We start from the raw sequence: 6,896 nt of genomic DNA on the forward strand, positions 1-6,896 counted from the left end.
TCCATTAGTGATGTCTGCCACAGACAAAGGCTGGGGGATTGAGGGTAGGGGTGCTACAGTGTGCTTGCCACCTCATCTAAACATTCCCTCTAATAGAAGAGAGAAGGCTGGAGTTCCAAAACTTGCCAAATTAGAGAATCAAATTTGGAGCAGGGCTCATTAACTATTGCACCCTAAAGCCAGTCTCTGAGTCTCTACAAGGACATCATTCCAGGATTCGTCTCTCGAGTCACCATACACTCCTGGGTGTTTCCCAGGCCTGATTACAGTGTGGATGTGGCTCCTCATTATGTAAAGCCAGCCAATCACATCCTGACCACATTGCCATAGGACCGACCGTCTTGTGAATAACGTGAGACAGAGCGGCTTACAGGGCTGACTCAGGCCTTAACGATGTCCCTATCCAATGATGATGTCTCCTGTTGCCCTTGTTCACCCTGGTGAAGATCTTGTCTGGTTACTTGCTCTGAGTGTTCTAGAACAATTGCAGTTATTTGTATTACCCCCTGGTTGGCAGCACAGCTATTAAAACAGAAACCTGCTACCAGCATCCCTCTCATTGATTATGCATAGTTCCAAGTCATTGAGTAGGGTGGTCCTGGGAGGCAGGAAGGTAGAATACCAGAATACCAGAGCACTACGCAGGGTCCTGGGTGAGTGAAGACAAGATATGGGCTCCTACCTCCAACCCTGGCTTCCTGCAATCAGAGCCAGGAGAACGAAAGGCAGGAAGCCTGATCTCAAATGCACCCCATGACCTAATAGGCTCCTAAGCCAATGAATGAACAATGATGGTGACTTTAAGACTGAGTTAGAATTTGCACTTGACCTCCAGGGCCAAGTGTGGCCTTCTAAGGCCTTCTAAGGGCCTCTACAGTTTTCTATGGCTGGCAGTTGCACCTACAGGGATCTAAAGACCTTCGTCAGAGTATATATTGTATGAAACTACAATCCAGCCTTGTCAATCGAGGAATGCCATGATTGATTAGTGATGTCTGCCACAGACAGAGTATGGAGGACTGGTGAGTGTAGTTAAGCCATCATCTTGGTCCCAAGCCTGCTAGAGCTATCTCTGCTTTTTTCCTTCCTCATCTTCTAGGAGAGCCAACATTCAGGGGACCTCACAATTTTCTGGTCTTGGATAGAAAACACTGCTCTTCTTGTGTTCTATAAGACAGTCCACTCAAGAATACCTATGTGGTTTTAGTCTCTCCTCCCTCCTCCCCTTTTGTCTCCTACTGTCTCTATCCCATTCCAGCTACTTCACCTCTAGGTTGAATACAGGCATCTAACTCCCACTTTCAGTATCCAGTATTCTGAGCTGTCTTGGGGGCAGGAGGCATGGGGGAGCCATGATGTATCACTGGAAATATTCTACAAGAAGCTTGGTAGACCTGCTGGGACATCTCAAAGTCCTATGTAACCATGGTCATCAGTCAGGATCATCTATGTGAGGGCTCAGGCCTGCCATACAATAGCAATATAGAAATATAGGCTTCTTTTTTAATAGCCAGGCCTCCTAGAGCCCTGACCTCCCTGACACAAAGTTTACAATAATCCTTGGCAAATGGCTTTCTGGGTACAGAGCCAAATGACCTACTTCTCTCCCATGTCTAGGTAGCATTAGAGTCTTGGCCTGCCAACTGAACTTGTCTCCAAGAACATTGTGTCCTTTGGTCTTTGCAGGACCTGGTGGCCACCTCTGGCCATCCAGCCTCCACCCAGATTCTAACTTGTCAGGCTTCCATATTCTCTCTGGTTCTTCCTGCTACAGAACTTTCTTTTCCCTTTGAAACAGGGACTTGCTGGATTCAGTTCTCTTTATAGCTAAGGATGGCCTTGAATTCCTGATCCTTTGACCTCCACCTCTTACGTGTTGGGATTTTAGGCTGGCTCCTTGCTGCCTCTGTCTTCAGGGACTTCTCATCTGTTTTCTCTAGCCCTGACCTCAGGCTCGGCTTCTGGACTGGCACCACATCCTCTCCCAGCAGCACTGACGTCTCACCCCTCACATTCCCTGCTCCTGGCAGCCAGTCTCCACCCACTCCCAATTTGCATTTACTCCAACTGCATCAGCAGAGCTCCTAGCTTCCTCCAAAGAGAACAGGTGCCTGCCGCTGCTACCAAGCTGGGGTGGGGGCGGGGTGCGAGGGCTTTGCACCTCACTCCCAGCTCCTGGCAAGCCTTTCTTCAAGGTGAAACGCGTTCTCTTCTTGATATTTGTGTTACACAGATCTGGAGACAGAGGTGAACGAAGAATCGTGATCCACCTGGGAGGCTGCATCTGTTATAGTCTTGGGTCCGGGACCAAGGAGGAGATGGCTGACTTTGCCCTTGGCCTGGTTGGAGAGTGAGGAGAGGGTAAGGGTACACCTGAGCATGACAGGGGCTTTTGCATCCCCTTGGGAGAGAGGTGATGTGTCAGGACCATTTTATAGAGATGGACAGAGGGAGGTTTGTATGCTGGGTCCAAGCTCATGCTGGCAATAAACAGCTAAGATAAGACTCAAACCCAGACAGTATGAGCTTGGCCATACTGACTAGAGGAAAAGGGTAGAGAAGGGGACTGCTGCCGATTCTTCTGAAAGACTCTCCCAGGGGGAAAACTAAGGACATCTTCCCTGGGTCCTCTGAGGTTCTATTGTCCTCATGGGAAGAAGGGTCTGCCAAGGTTTAAGATGTAGGTTTCATCAACAGATTGTACTGACTTCCAGTTCTAGCTCCACCCCTTCCCAGCTGGGTGACTTTGAACCCCTTACATCACTTCTCTGAGCCACAGGGCCAGCTGTCATTGTAAAATGCAGGCAATATCAAAGCTGGCTTGTGGCTGTTTTTAGGATTCCATGTATGAGGGTGGGGGAAAGCCACTGGCAGAGCCAGCTTCCTAAACACCGACTGCAGTTGCTGAAGTTGGAATGTGTCTCCGTGTTGTCCCATCTCACTGCCACTGGTTGTAGGAAGCCATGCTTGGAAGCCAGGGTCTGGGAGGGAGCAAGGGCTTGAGCTAGCAGCTGTTTCTTCTTTCTCACAGCACAGGCACCTGGAGGCACCGGAAGACGGGCTTTCCTGCTCTGAGGGGACTGACACATGTAATCATATAGTTTAGCAGAACAACAAAGTGGCCCTGGCTACAGGATTTGTCACTGGCTGTGAGCAGGGCTGGCTGCAGGCATCGCCTCCAGAAAGATCCCTGCAGGAGACTCCTGCTGGATCCTGCACCTGCTGCCTCCTGCCTGCTCTAGTTGGGACAGGCCAACCTGGACTTTCAGAATTTGATTCTGGAAAAGTCCTTCTGGGAAAGTGCAGTGTGAGCTGCTTCGGGAACACTCCCCATGCTGTGGAGATGGACACTCATTGTCCCCATTAAGTAAGAAAGGTGCAGCAAGTTACAGTCGGCAACTCTGCCTGGACCCAAGGATGAATGGCCCACAGCTGTCTTTGGTGGCTTTCAGGTCAGTTGATGACCTTGGTCTTTATTTCCCCGAAATATGAAAGCTCTCAGAGGTGGGCTTCCTTAGCCCCACCCCACACCCTGACCTCTCACCTCTGCCCACAGTGTAAATGTCCTTCTATCTCCCTCTCTGCCATGACTGGGTGGTTCATTCCACCACAAACACAGTTAATTACATAGCCCATCTTTAAAATGCCCATCTCTGGCCCTCTCTTGCCCAGGTCCCCTTGATTTCTCTACTTCCCTTGACAGCAAAACTCTGACAGGAGCGGATTAAAGATGGCAGCCACTATCCAAACTGTCATGGCCTCTCTCTCCCATGTCCTTCTCAAACCTGGCTACCAGGCTTCCATGTTCTCCCTTCTCAGTTTCCCTCAACCTACATGCATGCCAAAGCTATCATTCAGTCTTCCAGCCTCAGGGGCAGCAGAGGTTGGCTGCACCCATCTTCCGGATTCTCCACTCCATCTGCCTCCCCACTCCCCAACCCCTCTCTCTTTTGTAGATTTATAATGATCTCCTGACTTTTGGAGATTGGGGAAGCCCAGAGCTTGAGAGTCACTTATTCCTTCTGTCCCACATGCCAGTTCTCAGCCTGTATAGTTTGATTGCCAGGTTGACCAGGTGGAGAAATGCTCAGAGGATTCCTGAAGCACAGTTTAGGACCTGTTTTTGAAGATCTTTCCATCAGTCATGAAGTTTCTAACCTAAGGAAGACTTAAGCCACTAATGGAGTAGAAAATCTGTGTTGGGAGGCACTGCAACTGTAACAGACGGGCCTAACTGGAGGAAGTTGCTCACTGGGGACATCTTTATGGGCTGCTTCTTGCCCCGGACCCTTCTGGTTACTGCTCCACTGTCTTTCAGTTCACCATGGTATGAACTGTTCTCTCACCCTCCTTGTCACAGTGGACAGAACCCCTGAATCCATGAGCAGAATAAACCTTCACTTCCCGCTCTGCTTTAGTTCCAAAATGTCCCCTGCAGGGTCACGTGTCTGAACACTTAGCCTACTTCTGACAGTCTTTTGGGGCAACACTGTGGAACCCTTTTAGTAGGTGACATAGCTGGGAGAGGTAGGTCACTGGGGACAGGTCTTGGAGGGATGTAGACCACCATGCTTCAGGCTTTGAGCTCTTGGTTTTCTGCTCTGCCAGGACTGGGGGGTAGTATCTACTGACCAGAATAGGGTTGTGACCTCATCTTTATAAGCCCAGATGTTTATGTAAGAGACTGGCAAGCAGTGGGCGCTTAGTGCATGCTTGCTGATTGGAGGGATACAAGTTTCCTTCTCCACCCAGGTATTTCAAGTTACGTGCACACACGGATGGTTTCTTGCCATGCCTGAGGCTTAGGCACTGGTTGTCTTCAGCTGTCAGTGCCAGTCTTCAGACTGTTCTGGAGCGCCCCGAGAATGATCCATGGTGGCCATACTATCTGCTTTGAATGAGTGGCTTTATTGAGTATAGAGTAAGCCAACGTCAAAGAATGAATAGGAGTGATAGAAGCAGATAGTAAAACCATCATCAAATCTGGTGCAGAAGGCATCCAGCAGGAACTGGCAGAGAAACCCCGACTGAGTCAGTCAGGAGTCAGTGAAGTTCCTTAGAGTGGAAGGCAGAGCAATGGGTAGCACAGCTGAGGCTTCCTAGGGAAAGAACAGATAGCAACAGTAAGGGAATGCCATCAAACGGAGGGATCCAAATATCTAGCAGAGATCCACTGGGGAAGGAGAGGCAGTCCCCTGGAGATCTTGATCATAAGGGTTCTCTCCACTGATGAGCTGACTTTATGGATGAAGCTCAGGTTTCCTCTATACCACAGGCAATTTTTATTATCACAGAGAAGATGATAGTAACCTCTGATGGACAGGTTTTGACTTTTATCTGTTCTCAAGGACACACTATTTTTCATTCTTGGGCTATTTGAGATCTCTTCCCTCCTTGCTGTAGAGTTATGGAAGCCAGTCCACTACCCAATGGGGAATGGGATGGTTGGAAGACAGTTTGAGACAAAAACGGGTAGGTCTTAAATGGATGGAGGGCCAACCCCACATCAGAGAAGTCTTCTCAGTGAGCTGAAGTAGCGCTGGGTAAATTACAATGTACCTTATACCATATGCCAGCTGCAGAGAGTTCACATGCCTTGGGTTTGAGTTCAGTATGCCTCAGTCTTGCCCCTTCCCCGATGTGGTCTTGAGGTGGCCACTCTCCTTAACTTCATCATCAAATAAAGAAGAAGAGTAGATGGTCTCAAATGTGTTCACACAGTTCTAGAAAGGGTAGAGAGTGACCAGGAGTCAGACTTCAAGGAGAAGCTTGTCCACTGCTAACCTCCGTCTCCCTGAGTCTGAAATGGGAAGTGATGAGGATTTTGTACCATGCAGGCTAAGAATTAGATATAAGGTAACCGAGGGAAACCATGGCCCCATCTTGGTAGCTGTATCTGTTGCTGGCCCAGTGGCTCCTTTGTGGATGAACATCTTGAAGTTGTGGTGAGGCTGTTCCCACCAGATCAGGAATGAACTCACCAAGGCATCTTTCCGCATGTGTGCACTAACAAAGGGTCTGCCCTGTCCAAAGGTCTGGTGTCACTACCATGCAATATGATATGCACTGTGGTTTTAGATACCTGTCCCCTGCTCTGTGAGCTTTTCTAGAGGATTTTATGAAGAACTCCCTAAAAGGGTGGTCCCATCTACCATGGTTTGGGAGGGGAAAGAGTGACCTTGTCATATATATGTGTCAATCAACTCACAAATACTCTCAAAGCGTATCCGTAACCCACAGTGTATAGCCCACTAAGTTCCTCTAGCCTGAGTCAATCCACTCCTCTCTTTGCAGTGTTGGCTTCGCTTTGGTTTGCTAAATAAACCTTTGCTCGAACTGTCTTTTGACTGAATTCGTCCCTTCAAGAACAAAAACGACCCCATAACAGAGTCAGTCGCTATCAGAGGGAGATGTGTTTGGACCATTGCAGAAGTCACAGCTGTGAGGGGGCCATAAATAAAGTTGCCACACACCGTCGTGACCTGTGACTATTAGAAGCTGTTCTCTTATAATTCAACCCTGAACCACATCACTACCAACCCTGGAGGCTTTTCATTCTTACTCTCCTTCTGGGACTGTAGCCTCACTCATTAGTTTGTTCATTCAACACTTTTATGGAACGCACACTGTGCCCGACTCTGGCGCTGCATATGTACAACACCGAGCAAAGCCAAGGTCAGGCTCCAGCCCTCAGGAACTAATTGGAGTGGTCAGAGTGGTGATTGCCATTTATTGCTGGCCCGCCTGCCAGCCAAGCAATAAGGCCTGCCAAGCTCTAAGGGATGTCCTTTGATGCTGGGCATACCACTCCATCCTCCCCAAGCCCTACCAAGAAGGGGTGGCATTCATCTCTAGTCTGTAGATAGAGAGATTGAGACCTATATCTGCCATGAATG

The 6,896-nt window shown here is 48.9% G+C and overlaps 1 long non-coding RNA gene across 1 annotated transcript; it reads left to right on the plus strand.

The window, feature by feature from the left end:
- Nucleotides 1-1,737: 1,737 nt before the first annotated feature.
- LOC120103128 (uncharacterized) lies at nt 1,738-6,341 on the plus strand. The gene is made up of 3 exons (XR_015621453.1): nt 1,738-2,107; nt 2,234-2,361; nt 3,032-6,341. It is a non-coding gene; the product is annotated as an uncharacterized LOC120103128 (long non-coding RNA).
- The last annotated feature ends 555 nt before the right edge of the window (nt 6,342-6,896 follow it).

Source organism: Rattus norvegicus, chromosome 5 (assembly GCF_021556685.1).
Source record: "Rattus norvegicus strain SHRSP/BbbUtx chromosome 5, alternate assembly SHRSP_T2T, whole genome shotgun sequence".
Classification (NCBI taxonomy): Eukaryota; Metazoa; Chordata; class Mammalia; order Rodentia; family Muridae; genus Rattus; species Rattus norvegicus.